A 14,126-nucleotide genomic window follows, 5' to 3' on the forward strand; every position below is an offset into this window, starting at 1 on the left:
TTTCCTCCTTTATAGGCTCCATGTCCACTCCTAATGCTATACATCAATCACTGGTAAGTGGGTCCAGATGATTTGCAAAGACCAGAATGTCATATGCTGCTTTTAGAAAAGATTATTCGCACTCGTTGCAATTGCAAAGACCAGAGAGCTTGGATAGTTGGATTTGCACTCTTGACGCTCATTGCAAAGACCAGACACTAGACACCAGAGAGGATTTGCACTCTTCACACTGGATAGTTGGAAAATTCGTATAGACTTCAATTACGAACCATTTAATTCCAAAATGCGCCCTCAGATATCGCGAACTCGATAAATCTCGTTCTGTTTGCACCTCAGATGCATAACTTGATGCTGGACCATCTCCAAATCCGGTAGGGGATCTCCCCTCCTGTCTTCTCGAGAGAGAGAGAGAGAGAGAGAGAGAGAGAGAGAGAGAGAGAGAGAGAGAGAGAGAGAGAGAGAGAGAGAGAGAGAGAGAGAGAGAGAGATGATGGACTATCTCCAAATCCGGCGACTTGATTGACATTTCACCATCCCAGGTGCATCTAAGAACTGCTAGTAGTAGTTGAGAATTTTACAAATTCGGTACTCGTAAAATTTGCAGGGAGATAACCAAACTCTGTATCCTTCATTTGTTTAGAAAACCAAACCTTGTATCCTTGGTTTGTTTATTCTCACAACCGAGCTAGAATTTGGATTTAAATGTCTGTGTAGACTATAGATCATACCCACACCTAATGCTCACGACTTTTTACAAACTCTTAAATAAGATCGTCCACAAACCATTTGCGCCATTTCCACTCTTATTTGTCTGCACTAGCACTAGCAGTATGCATCCTTTGCAAAACCGGGCGTAGCGGTACTGATCACAAGTGATCATAGAATCAAGAGGTGGCGCCAGTACAAGACAACAAGATGCAGTTCCCTTTCTTCTAGGAACTGAAAAGATTTGATGCTTTCGTGATTAGAGAGAGAAAATAAAGCTGCCGCGCACGCCACTCAACAAGTAGATAATCACCGAAAAGCAGACGGGGATAGGCCGGCCGGCCCCATGCAAAGCGCACCGATGTCCATGAGGCATGTTCGTTCTCGAGGCGCTGCAACCTCTCAGTCCCCACATGCACCGCACCCTTGTCAGGCTGCTGCAGCTGACTCATGCCTAGCAACCGGGAAGATGATCACCCACCAATGACGATTGGCGTGGATGTAATGTAATGACCTGTGGCCGGCCAGGAAATTGACAAGGAAACCAGTATAAATACCGCTGGCACGGATTGGAAGCAAGGTGTTTGCGTGCGAATGCAAATACTGGAATTCAGTACGTTCTGGTTTCTTGGTTTGGCAGGCTCCCACGGCGCTGAAAGTGAGAGCGGCACGGAGCGAGAAACATGGGGGCGCCGCACCTTATCTTGGCCGGATTGGGCGGAGCACGCCATGGCACGACTGCATGTCCGTATCTGTACCCATCCACGATCCGCGCCGCGCCCCCCATGGTCGCCCCCGCTCGGCTCTTCTGCGCAACGCCGCGCGCGCCTGGACTTGCGTGAACTGCCGGGCGAACGAGCTTTAGCTCGGTTGGTGGGCGCTGGCAGTGGCCAGGCCCCCCGCCCAGGTTCGAACCCCGTCGGGGCGATCCTGGGTGTCGCACCGGTGATTTAATCCTCAGAGGGGTTGCGGAGCTCGTGTGTGCGTGTGTGAGCCTTCCAAGCCCATCCTAGATTTCTCGACAACCCACCTGCGTTTGAGCGCACGGTCATCGCGGGTGCCCACTTAAATTCTTACATGATTCTCCAGTGCTCCTAAGTGCTTTCAAAAAAAAAATCTGCCGGCGACCTCATGGGCACGAAAGCCGGACCAAGCAAAGCCGACCTCCACTCCCCCTCTCTCTCGGGACGGGTCACGCACGCGCGCACGCTTGATTGTTCACTCGGTGGTGATCGAGAACGGTTTCATTTTCGAAGGCGACTCATAGCTCGTTTATCTTAGGCTACTAAGATTTTTTTTCTTTCGCAGAAATAAAAAAGAATACGGATGTCACAACATCAGATGTTGCGTGTGTGTGGGGGCAGTTGGCGGATCGACAGGCGGCGAGCAGGGAAACTCGCTACAAGGGCTGTGTTTAGATCTGTAAAATAGTGGTAAAAAAGATCACATCGGACACTGTGGCACACTATAGCATTTTTCATTTATTTATGGTAATTGTTGTCCTACCATGACCTAACTAGACTCAAAAGATTCGTCTCGTCGTGTACATCAAAACTATGCAATTAGTTTTTTTATTTATCTATATTTAATACTTTATACATAAAGTAAAAGATTTGATGTTATAGGTGAATAGTGAAGTTTGGATTGAGAAATTATAAAACTAAACACAACCAAGGCGACCCGGCACAGCAACGCCTCCGGACTCCGGAGTGGGGGAGAGCAGACACGGGGGACCTGCCTCCCTCCGCACCAGCCGCCAGGGGCACGGCGCCGGGCAGGCTCGCGTGATCGCGGCCGGCGGGTAGGCCCCGAGAACAAAAGAGACCCACCCGGCGAAGCAGCCAGCCTCCCAGGCCGCGCGACAAACCAGTCGTCCGTGACGATACGAGGCCATCGATCAGCAGCGCAAGCGGAGGATCATGGCCGCGTGGTTCCCGGCGGAGATGCGAATGATTGAGCTCGAGATTTTCTGGGAGGAGACGGCCGAGACGATGCCGCGCGCGGCGTTCCGGAGCAAAGCGATTGCTCGCACATGGAGCCACACTGTTGGCGTTCTCGCCGCCCTGTTGCTTGACGTACTAGGCGGGCGGCAACCCCGCCACAGCCCACGCAGCGCAAATCGTTTCGAGGTCGACGCAGCACCTTGCCTGTCCGATACGGCGGGTCTGACGGAGGACGCCAGCGCGTGACACGGCACGAGTGGTCGCTTTCGGGCTCGCAGCTCACCTGCACCGACCGTATACGGAGACGGTAGATCCAACGTCCATGTGGTCCTGTATTGCAGTATACTAGCAATTAATATACGTACGCCGCCGCGTGGCCGCGCGCGGCACGGGTCATCTCTTCCCGTCAGACACGGCCACGGCCGCGGCCTGCCCTGCCCTCTTCCCTCCCATCGTCACATGCCCTGCGACTATGCGAGGCGACACGCACGAGAGAGGAGGGTTTTACTCGTGCTCCTGCTCACGGGGCCCCGCCGGCGCGGAACCGATTCCTGTGCTTACTGTAAAGGACTCGGTGCCACTAATCTGCGGGCTCATAGTTCAGGGGCCACACGTCAGTGGGAGACTCATCCCGCCGGCGCTGCCTGCTCTGCCCATATGGGAATGGGATGGGATCTTTTCCTTCCTGGGGACAGCGCGTGCGGCCGGGCCAGGCCAGGCCAATCCGCGCCATCCACGGATCGGCGGGACCACATTAACCTGTGCGGACGCCGCGCGCCGGTGCAGAATCTGCCGGGGGTCGTCGATGGACGATGGCCACGGGCGGTGCTTATTGCGTGGCGCACGCAGCCCGCCCACCTTCCGTGTCATCGTCACTCGTGTCCGTGCTGTTTTGTTTGTACCGTGCAGGAGCCAAAAATGGTTGCCCAAGATTGGCCGTGTTTGGTTTATACGATAAAAAATTTTTCACAAAAAGATGAATGTGTGCATGAAGTACTAAACGAAATTTATTTGCGAAACTTTTTTATGAATGAGTGTAACTTTTCGAGATGAATCTAATAAGCCAAGGTTCATCATGATTAGCTACAGTGATGCTATAGTAACCACACCTAATAATCCCCTGACCGTAAGGTCAAAGACCTCATTAGTTACAGTACTGCTACAGTACCATAGTTTTTGGGGAACGCATCTAGTGCAAACCACAATCTTCGTGAAAACTCATGCAAACCACGATAAAAAAGACGTCTAAATTTACCAAAAAAATCACACATGTAAGATAATATGATGATACACAACTTTGTAAAATATCTTGTCCAAACTCGGCTTCGTTTGTGAGATAAAAAAATAACAAATTTCTAACAAATCATCTGGACAACTTTCTGGCTTGAAATTTGTTATTTTTATATCTCACAAACGAAGTCGAGTTTGGACAAGATATTTTACAAAATTGAATAGCATCATATCATCTACATGTGTGATTTTTTGGTGAATTTAGATGACTTTTTTTATCGTGGTTTGCACGAGTTTTCACGAAGTTGTGATTTGCACCCGATATGTTCCATAGTTTTTGAGGTGATTCGGTAATTATACTTCATTTAGTACTTTTAATTAGTGGTCAAATCTTTCACCCTCTAACCAAACATGGCCATTCAATGCCCTCCGCAAAAAGGGGAAAAAAAGGTCAATGGAAAAGAGGCGACACACGTGGACGGGGGACCCTATTCATCTTGTGGAAGATGGTTAAGCAAACCATCTATAAAGCCCATTAAAGCCCAGTTGATGTTGAACTAGCATTCGAAAATGTTGAACTAGTATTTCGAAAATGTTGAACTAGTATTTCGAAAATGTTGAAGCAGTATTTTGAAAATGTTGAATCGACATTTACTCCTCATCTTCTCCGATGCCGGCGACCGACGGCGGGCGGCGGCGGCACAGAGCGGGGCAACGCAGGCAGCGGCTCAGAGAGCAGCAGGGCGCGCGGGTGGTGGCGGTGCGCGTGGGCACATGCAGTGGCGGGGGCGCGGGGTGAGCAGAGCTTGGCCGTCGGCGGCGGCCCGCGGGTGACGACGGCGGCGGCGCACAGGGGCCCGGGAGGAGGAGGCGTGCGGGTGGCAGCGGTGCTTGTGGGCACGGGCGGCGACGACGGCGTGGGGGTGGGCGAGCAGCCCCGGGCCGGCAGCGAGGGCCCTCGGGTGAGGGCGGCGGCGGCGCACAGGGGTAGGAGAGGGGCGCGTGCGGGTGCCGGGTTAGGGTTGAGTGAAGAGATGGATGGATGAGAGTGGTTACATGAATCTCAAACACTGGAAGTTATGTTGGGAAAAAAACTTTCGGAAGATGATGTATAGATTTTGCGCACGTGGACGCGTGTTGCGTTTGGTTCGTGCAAGTTGGGATGCAACCCAACTGCAGAGCCAACAACGTGGCCCAGAGGACCAAAACTAGTGCTACACCCTGGACCGGCCCAACTGGGAAACGGCCTGCCCATGTGGCCCAACGCGCCGGCTGCAGCTCTGTTGTGTGGCCTGTCTTTCTCGACTTTTTTTAATTTTTATATTATTTAATTTTTGATTTTTCAAAAATATATGCCGCAATTTTTTTTTGCAGATCTGGCCTCCTGTCGCCAGTTCAACTGGCGGCAAGGCCATACCGCCGGATGAACCGGCGATAGGGGTACTATAGCGGTGTTATCGCCGGTTCATCCGGCAGAATTTCTTTTGACTTGGGTAACTCACTTTCAAAAAATCATAACTAATTTATATGAACTCGGATGGATATAAACTTTATACAAACATTGTAGATCTCGATGCGATCTACAACTTTGTAGTTCAAATTTTTTTCATTTGGAGCCATCTTTGTGCTCAAATAATCGACACAAATTTTAGATCTAAAATTTAAATTTTGGTCTCACACTGGACAACACACCTTCAAAAAATCATAATTAATCTATATAAACTTGTATGGAGATAAACTTTATATAGAAATTATAGAAACCAACAAGATCTACAACTTTGTAGTTCAAAATTATTTCATTTGAAGCCATCTTGGTGCTCAAATAATTGTCACAAGTTTCAGATCCAAAATTAAATGTTAGATCTGGAGCATTTATCGATTATTTGAGCACCAAGATGGCTCCAAATGAAAAAAGTTTGAACTACAAAATTGTAGATCTCGTCGAGATCTACAATTTTCATTTAAAGTTTATCTCCATCCGAGTTCATATGTATTAGTTATGATTTATTGAAAATGACCTGCCCAGGTCAAAAAAAAATACCGCCGGATGAACCGGCGATAGCGTACTGTAGCGATATCGCCAGTTCATCCGGCGGTATGTCCTTACCGCCAGTTGAACTGGCGACAGGTGCTAGATCTGCGAATTTTTTTTGCGGCATATATTTTTGAAAAATCAAAAAAAAATAATATAAAAATTAAAAAAAACTCCGTCTTTCTCGGAACAAAACGGGTCTCGCTAATTTACGGTTGACTGTAGGGAGGGGCTTCCTACGGTCGATCTCCCGACCGTTTTTTTTTTCATTTTTAGTAATTTTTTTGTCGTTTTCCGATTTTGGAAAAAAAATTGTAAGAGAAATTTTGGAGAGAGAAAAGTTTTTGACAAAAAAAAGTTAGAAACAAAAATTTGAGAGACAAAATTGAGAAATTTTGAAAAGAAAAATTTTACATTCAGAACAAAAAATAGTAAAAAAATTTGCTTCAGAAAAAATGCTTATAGAAAAAAAATGCATCAAAATCAAAAGAAAAAAATTTGAAAAAAAAAATTGCCTGCCGCGCGGCAGCTCGCCGCACCGCCTCCCCGCCGCGGCCCCGGTGCCGGGGGCGCGGATCCGGAGCCCGCGAGCCGCTGCCGCCGCGGATCCGGGGCCGCCGGAGAGAGGCGGAGGTGCCCGCCGCCGCGGTGCTCCCCTCCGTCTGCTTCGCCGTCGCCGCTCGCGGAGCCCGCCGCCGCGCCGCTCCCCTCCGTCCGCTGCGCCGCCGCCGCTCGCGGAGCCCGCCGTCGCACCTCCCGAGAAGCCCGCCACGCCTCCGCGCGCGCTCCCTGAGGGGCGGAGTTCGCCGCCGCCGCCTTGGGCGAGATCCCAGGTTGAGCTCCCCTGCCGCCGCCGCCTCGCCTCCGCGCGCGCTCCCTGAGGGTGCGGAGCTTGCCGAGCTGAAAGAGAAAGAGAGAGAATAGAAGAGGCGAATGGAAGAGACAGAGGCGGACGGGAAGGATATTTGTTCGGCTGGGGAATGGGGAATGATATCACGTGGGTGCTAGTGCGAGTCGGTGGAGTCGACCGTGAGTTTCATGGTTGACTGTAGAATCAGCTTTGCGGAACAAAACCGCGGGCCGCTGGAGGAGGGGCGAAAAAATTGGGGACTCGAAACCCAGACTACGCAGTTCGCTCCACCGAACACAAAAGTGCTACCACAAACGTGCGCCGTGCCGATCGCCCACTTGTGCCACTGGCACACTTGGTCGTGCAAGAAGGGGGTATTTGGATTCCCCTGGTTGCATTGCATTGCATCGTGGCCAAAACGAAGCCAGCAACCCAATACGGTAGAGTGACACGCACCTAATTTTCTGTCCAGGAAGATCGAAGTCTGCAACACTTTGGGTTGGGCACGCAGGGGAAAAAGGAGCCGAACTCCGCAGCTAGCTGCCGACCTCGTCCCGTGGCATCGTGGAGCTAGCTAGGGGAACTCAACTTCGTGACAAGTGACAACTCGTTGCGACTTGCGAGACAGTCGTTTGCATGCACTTCTATGTTTCGCATTCAGCCCGCGCCGGTAAAAATACAGTATCGTCTACTAGACTACTATACTCCCTCACATCGCTTTCTCAGTAAAAAAGAAATATACTTTTTTTTTGAACAAGTCCAATTTATCCCCTAAACTTGTCAAGAAGTCTAAAATACCACATGAACTACAAAACCAGACATATTGCCCCCCTCAACTTATAAAACCGGATAAATCACCCCTGATTGGTTTTCATGGTGGTTTTGCTGACGTCAGCATGCGGATCCCACACGTCAGTCCCTCTCCTCTTTCCCCTCTCCTCTCCGATCACCTCTCCACCGCCGCCGGCGCTCGCCACCCTCCAGCTCTCCCTACCGGGCGCCGCCAGTGCCGCCGCCGCCTGGCCGCCGCGAGCCTCCGCCCCCGCCATGGTGGACCTCCGCGCGCCCCTCCGTGTGGCAATAGGCGACGGCAGTGGGCCGGATCTGGAGGCGTAGGCCGGAGGGTGCCGCGAGCCTGCCTGGCCGGCGGCCGGAGCTCCGCCGCCGGGAGGCAGGGGCATCACCCCGCCGCCCCACCTCGGCCCTGCCTGCAGGGGGCATGGTCGGAGCCTGCCCGGTCCGCCACCGGGGGGCATGGGCGTCGCCCCGCCCCCCGAGCCCTACTAGAGGGCGTGGCCGGAGCTCCGCCGCCGGGAGGTGGGGCGCCGCCTCCGCCTGGGCCCTGCTAGGGGGCGTGGCCGGAGCTCCACCGCCGGTAGGCGGGAGCGCCGCCCCGCCTGGGCCCTGCGAAGAAGATGAGGAGAGGAGAGAGCCAGGGGAAAAGGAAAAGAGAAAAGAAAGAGAAAAGAGAGAAAAAGAAAAAAGAAGAAGAAAAAGGAAAAAGAGGAGAGGGGAGAGAGGCTGACGGGTGGGACCCACATGCTGACATCATCGAAAATCACTGTAAAAACCAGCAAGGGGGTGATTTGCACGGTTTTAAGAGTTGAGGGGGCAATATGTCTGGTTTTTGTTGTTCAGAGGGTATTTAGACTTCTTCACAAGTTTAGGGGGTAAATTGGATTTATTCTTTTTTTTTTACAACTGGTATGGTTCTCGTTATTTACCGACTCTCGACCGGACACTTGTGTTGGACCTAGGCACCGTACCGCGCCTCACCAGTCAAAAAAAAAGGGAACGACGGCGGCAATAGGTATGCATTTACTTTTACCATCAATCTCACCGTCTCGCGTTGGCGTATCGTCTGTTCGTGCTCATTTTTCGTGCCCGCTGATCGCGAGCTCCACTAGTCGCGTAATCGGAACACCTTTTTGTGAAAAAAAATACGAATCGGAGCACCTCTTTTTTTTTAAAAAATACTATCATAAGAGTCGGAGCACCTTGTGCGACGCCTGATGGATCGTACCACGACACGAATATACGGTGGCCATCACTCATGGGCGCTTTCGATCTGGCATTTGCCCACTTGTCCTCGCTCGCTGGATGCCCGCGGCACTGACGCATTTGCTCGCTCGGTAGGGCCAGGCTGGGATGCAGTGTGTGTGGGGCCGCAACATCTGGCGCATCGAGGAGCGGCACTTGTTTAAGGAGACCTTGACCTGGTCAGTGCTCGCGGGTCAAGGTCACGGCTCACGAGCGGCCCGGCTCGTGGATGGGTTGATGTGGGGCCCGCCGAGCAGGTGCGCGGTGATGTCCGGCCCGCCGGCGCCGGTGACGACAGCGCACTGAAGAAAGCATTCTGACGTCAGCCATGGGCGACCCCCCCCCCCCCCCCCCCCCCCCCCCCGATTTGCGTGTCGCTGCGGTTGCAGGCGGCTGGTTTCCCCTCTCGAGTCTCGAATCGTTTTCGCAAGTGCAGATTCGAGTGGAAAAATATGTGGACGGGGAAGCTGAAAGGAAATCGGCGCTGAAAATCTTCTCCAATTTGTATTTTTCAAAAAAAGAAAGAGAAAATCTTCTGCAAAGCTAACGGGTCCAGGACCGGAAAGCACCGCGCCGAGCAGCACACATACGGTGGTCGGGTCGTATAAAAACATTACGTACGTCGGTTGATCCCCTCTGAGCAACAATAATTGTCCGTTCAACAACTATTCTGACACTGACAGTTGGCCCCTAGGCCCTATCGTGCCAAAATCCTCTTCTATTTTTCCCACTTGTTTGTCAAACTAGTACCGTATGGCCCCTAGGCCCTAGCGCAAGGGCTTCCAGGAAGCTAGCATCGAATCTTAAAGGTACCGTACCCATCTATCGGTACCAGACTTTTGAAAAAGCGGGTTGGCGTGCTATTGGACCTATTATAAATAGAAGAATTTATTCCAGGTTCGGTTTCATTATTTTCCCGCAAATTAGGTACTGAAACTTAGTCCAGTTTCAGTGCATAATTTTATTGCACTGTTACTAAAATTATAAAATTGATAACTGAGCTGAACGGTAACTGAGCCAGATGAGTACTATGAGTGTTTGAGTTGTACTGTATAATTTTTTTTAAAAAAATCAACCTAAAACAAACTGCAAGTTGGATGTACTTTTGGCTTCACCAGTTTTTTGTAAGCTTCACTAGTTTTAACCTCACTAGTAAACTTGTTTTGGGAGAAACCCTCCGAAATAGCACCAAAATTCGCGAGGCACACAAGTTCGCTGGAAAGTAGAAACCGAATTTCGCTAGCCTCGCTCTTGCATCATCTACAGCCTACTACGTTGCTTTGTGGGGGAAATTGAGTGATCCCCGACCAAGTGCATGCGCGCCAACTTTTATTCTATTTTTCTTTCCTGCAAATTGTCCACAAAGTTACGTTCCCTAGGGCCCCATCACCGCTCCAAGGAATCGAGAAATCAAAGACAAAGCAGGGAATAACCAGGAAATGATTTAAAGCTTGAGATGACTGTAAGCTAGTACCGGCTTGGTTCCGACGCTCACATTTCAAAGGCCGGATGCTGTTGCCTGTTGCGGTCCGTCGCTACCTCGCTATAGCCTAGCTTTTGGCCTTCCGTGATTGCGAATAGCCCTCCTCCTCCACCAGCTGAACTCCCACTTCGTCATAAATAATTAGTTTTTATATTATTTTTTGATACATAATCTTTGTTATACAGCAGAATTTATATACTAATAATTAGTTTCCGGATGGGATGCACGAGAGGATAGAGTCGAAATTCCCCTAATTTTCCCAAGCAATTGGCCTTGGCACGTAGCGTAACTTGTAGCCACTGACCTTGTTCAACAAGGACGTCTGCGAGTGACACAACACGGGCACGCAGTTGCCGGCGCCGAAAGCAACTTTTTTGACTAGTGGCGCGGCGGTGGTGGACGCGTCCCATCTCCGCCGTGACGCACGGGTGGCGCGCGTGTACGGTGTCCCGTGACGTCACCTGGGGCGCGGAGTCCCCGAGGCCCGGCCGAGCCCGTCGACGGTCGCCACGCCCGCTGCTCGGGCGGTTAGCCGCTACGCACGAAGGGGACGTGGCGCTGCACAGGGAGGCTACTACTGATATTTTGCAGTCAGTGTACAAGCGGCCCCCCATAGCACGAAAGCGCGTTGGCGGGTGGGCCTCTGTACGTAAGTCCTTGGCGAGGAATCTATTAGTCAGGTCCGATCAATCGGTGATTGCCAACGATAGAATTCGGGCCAGCGTATGCGAGCACAAATGGGACCGGCGTTAGCGTTTGTGAAATGATGGAGAGACTCCCCACTTCGGCAGCCAACCTTGCCCGTGGTGGGTCCACGGCCACATCTTGGCATCTCGAGACCAAAATTTCCAAGCCCATTCGACCAAGCTTTGGCTTCAATATAATATAATAGTCCAACGAGACCATTGCCCTACAGTGGTCTTGTATAACTATAATTTCACATTGTGCAAAACATTAAAATCGAGTGGTTGTCAAACATTGATGGTTTCGCATAGTGGGGATTTGCCGGTGTCCTGACCCGGCGGTCCGGACCTAATTAGTGATGATACTGTGTGTTCCTCGTCCCAGATGTTGATGCAATAGGCAACACAGTCACGTACGGATTTATCCTGGTTCCGGCAGGGGAGGCTGTACGTCCAGCAAATGGGTGTGCGAGAGCACTATACTGTCTTGCACCGGGGGTGTCTGTAATAGGGGTACAAGCGAGGCGAAAGAGGGGGGAAAACTCCCAGGTCTCTGCTAGAGGAGGAATTGATTAAGGCGAGTGCCAATATCGGAACTCAAAAGGCCGTTTAGCCTCTGTGAGTAGTGCTGAATGTTGTGTGCTACCGGATGGACCGACCCCCTAAGATAAAGCCCGCCTCCTCCTTTTATAGACACAAAGAGGGGCGGTGTACATGCACAGAAAATCGTGGAAGTCGTCGTCTTCTTCCCGAATCGCGGGGGCGCAGTGGTCGAGCACTGTGAAAAGTATACTGTGAGGTATGACGTCTGGCGTGGCAGTCGTAATGGGCGTCGTCCTTGGCCTTGCGGAGATCGCGCTGGTGTCCTTGTAACACCAGCGGGCGGCGTGGTCGTTGCTGTAGGGGGTACCGTCCTCCAGGCGTGGCGTGGCGACGTTCCGAGGGTCCTGCAGGCCAGGGTCTTGTCCTAGTCAAGGCCAGAGCCGCTTTCCGAGGGTCGTGCCCATGCCGCTCGAGGGCTCCGCGAAGGGGGAAGTTTGAAGGAGGTATGGGGAATTGGCAGTACAGTGGCTGGAACAGTGCCGAACACGTCTTTTACTGCGTCGCAGGTTCCCACAGTGTCGCCACAGCGTCCGAAATGGCAGAGCAGTGACCGGAGTTGGCGGACGGGACTCCGGTCACATCCACTGTGGGGAATTACGGCCTGACGCCATCTGACCCGGGCGCTGTGGAGGAGTGGTTGGCATTTAATGCCTTCCTGTCGAGGGGTGGCCTCGAGCGAGGCGGAGACGCGGGGCGCGGTCGAGGGTCTCGGCGAGGAGCCCTCGAGCGAGGCGGAGATCGCCCCGCGGGTTCGAGGGGGGTGCGAATGGGCCGCACTGTGTATGTGGGCCCCGTGTTGGGCTACTTTGAGTCCTTTCCTTTCTTCCAGATTGGAAGGAGGCTGTAGGCCTTCGTGAGCCCGGTTGCCTAACACATATTTTCGTTTTTAGGGCGATTTTAGTCCCATGATTAGAACGCCCCTAACCATGGTACCCGACAGGATTATACCATTTTTTTCATAATGTAGACTTGCCCCAGGGTTAAGTCACATTGAATGGATGGCTCAGCTCAGTGGTTTTACATACTACAGTACATTTTCGTATTCGAGGATAGACAGTAACGTGTATTTTTGGAAGCAACTATAGATGCCAAGTTGATCATGGAACCTTTCCTCAACTTTACTACTTGGACTTGCTTCCAAGAAAAAGGATAAATGATTTATGTATGGCAAGCGTCAATACAAACTTGATAATGAAACATATCCCAAACTTTGTGGCTTTTAGTTGCTTAATAAAAAAAATGGTATAAGATGACAATTATACACATCATCGATGCCATGGCCTAACTAGCATGCAAATTCTCAAGTATAGACTTGAAAATTTCAACAAACTCCCAGCTCATATGATTCTACAAGATTTGCAATGTACAAGACAGAATGTCAGAATCACAGATGAAGAGCAAAAATGTCTTACGAACTACTCCCTCCATCCAGTTTTGATTGATATATTTCCATATGGCACAATGACCAAGGGCACCAAATGTGCTTATCAATGTCATAAATGCAACATAGACTTTTTGTGGGCCCTCCAATGTTTTAACTGGGAATTCCTCGTTTCTAGTGCTATTTATTGCTACAACCCATACCAATAGCAAATATAGCTATCATTTTTGAACATTTGAAGTTTTGAAATATAGCTATCAAAAGTGGATGGAGGGAGTAATGTCATGATCTATTAAATGTATTTCAATTTCAAGCCGCTAGGAATTTGGATGAATACTGCCTCAAATCCATCTACGCATCATAACTTTCTGTTTTGAGTTCACCATGAATTATGACGGGTTTAAAATGGTTGATCCAATGCAAGTTTATTGGACCAATGCAATATGTATCATCATAGTGTAGCGTTGTTCAGCAATTTGAAACTGAATCCTTTTGTTGTATTAGATATGGCCGAGGACAAAAACTACGTGTAGTTTATGATGGAATCGTAGATGACAATTTGAAAAGGAAGCCTTTCGGCAAAAGAAATTCCACATTATACGAAAATTCCAAACTTTGGCACTTTCACTTGGCCTCATTGAAGAAAAGGTACAATATGACAATTTGTTCACGTCTTAATGAAGGCGCCGCTACTGTATGACTAACAATTCATCAAAGGCATGTTCATAAGCTTCCATAATTCCGGCTCACATTTTGCGGCAAGGGTTTGTTAAGAGCTAAATCACGTGAAGTTATCATATGACCATAAGTAATGTCATTATCTCCGAAATATTCTCTGATTTTTTTCTAGTTGGCATTAAGTGATAATTTGTAGAAGGCGTCCAACCGAAAGCTGTATTATGCAATTTTCGCTTGAATGATCAATGTTAGCTTGTTGGGCACAACCAATTCAAATCAAATGATAAGTTGGGGTGCCTTCATATCGAAAGTTAAGAAGTTGGTATATAATCAGCAGGGAATGCACATCCCCTCCTATTGATTCAAAAAGAAAATGGTTAAGAAGTGGGTCACTATTGTCCTCAAATAATACTGGCAAAAACCACTTGATCCCAGCTTAGAAAAAGAAGACCACCACCCCTAGAAATTTCAAAGTAAAAATATTCCAGCATAATTGCC

This window comes from Panicum virgatum, chromosome 5K (assembly GCF_016808335.1).
Source record: "Panicum virgatum strain AP13 chromosome 5K, P.virgatum_v5, whole genome shotgun sequence".
NCBI classification, from domain to species: domain Eukaryota; kingdom Viridiplantae; phylum Streptophyta; class Magnoliopsida; order Poales; family Poaceae; genus Panicum; species Panicum virgatum.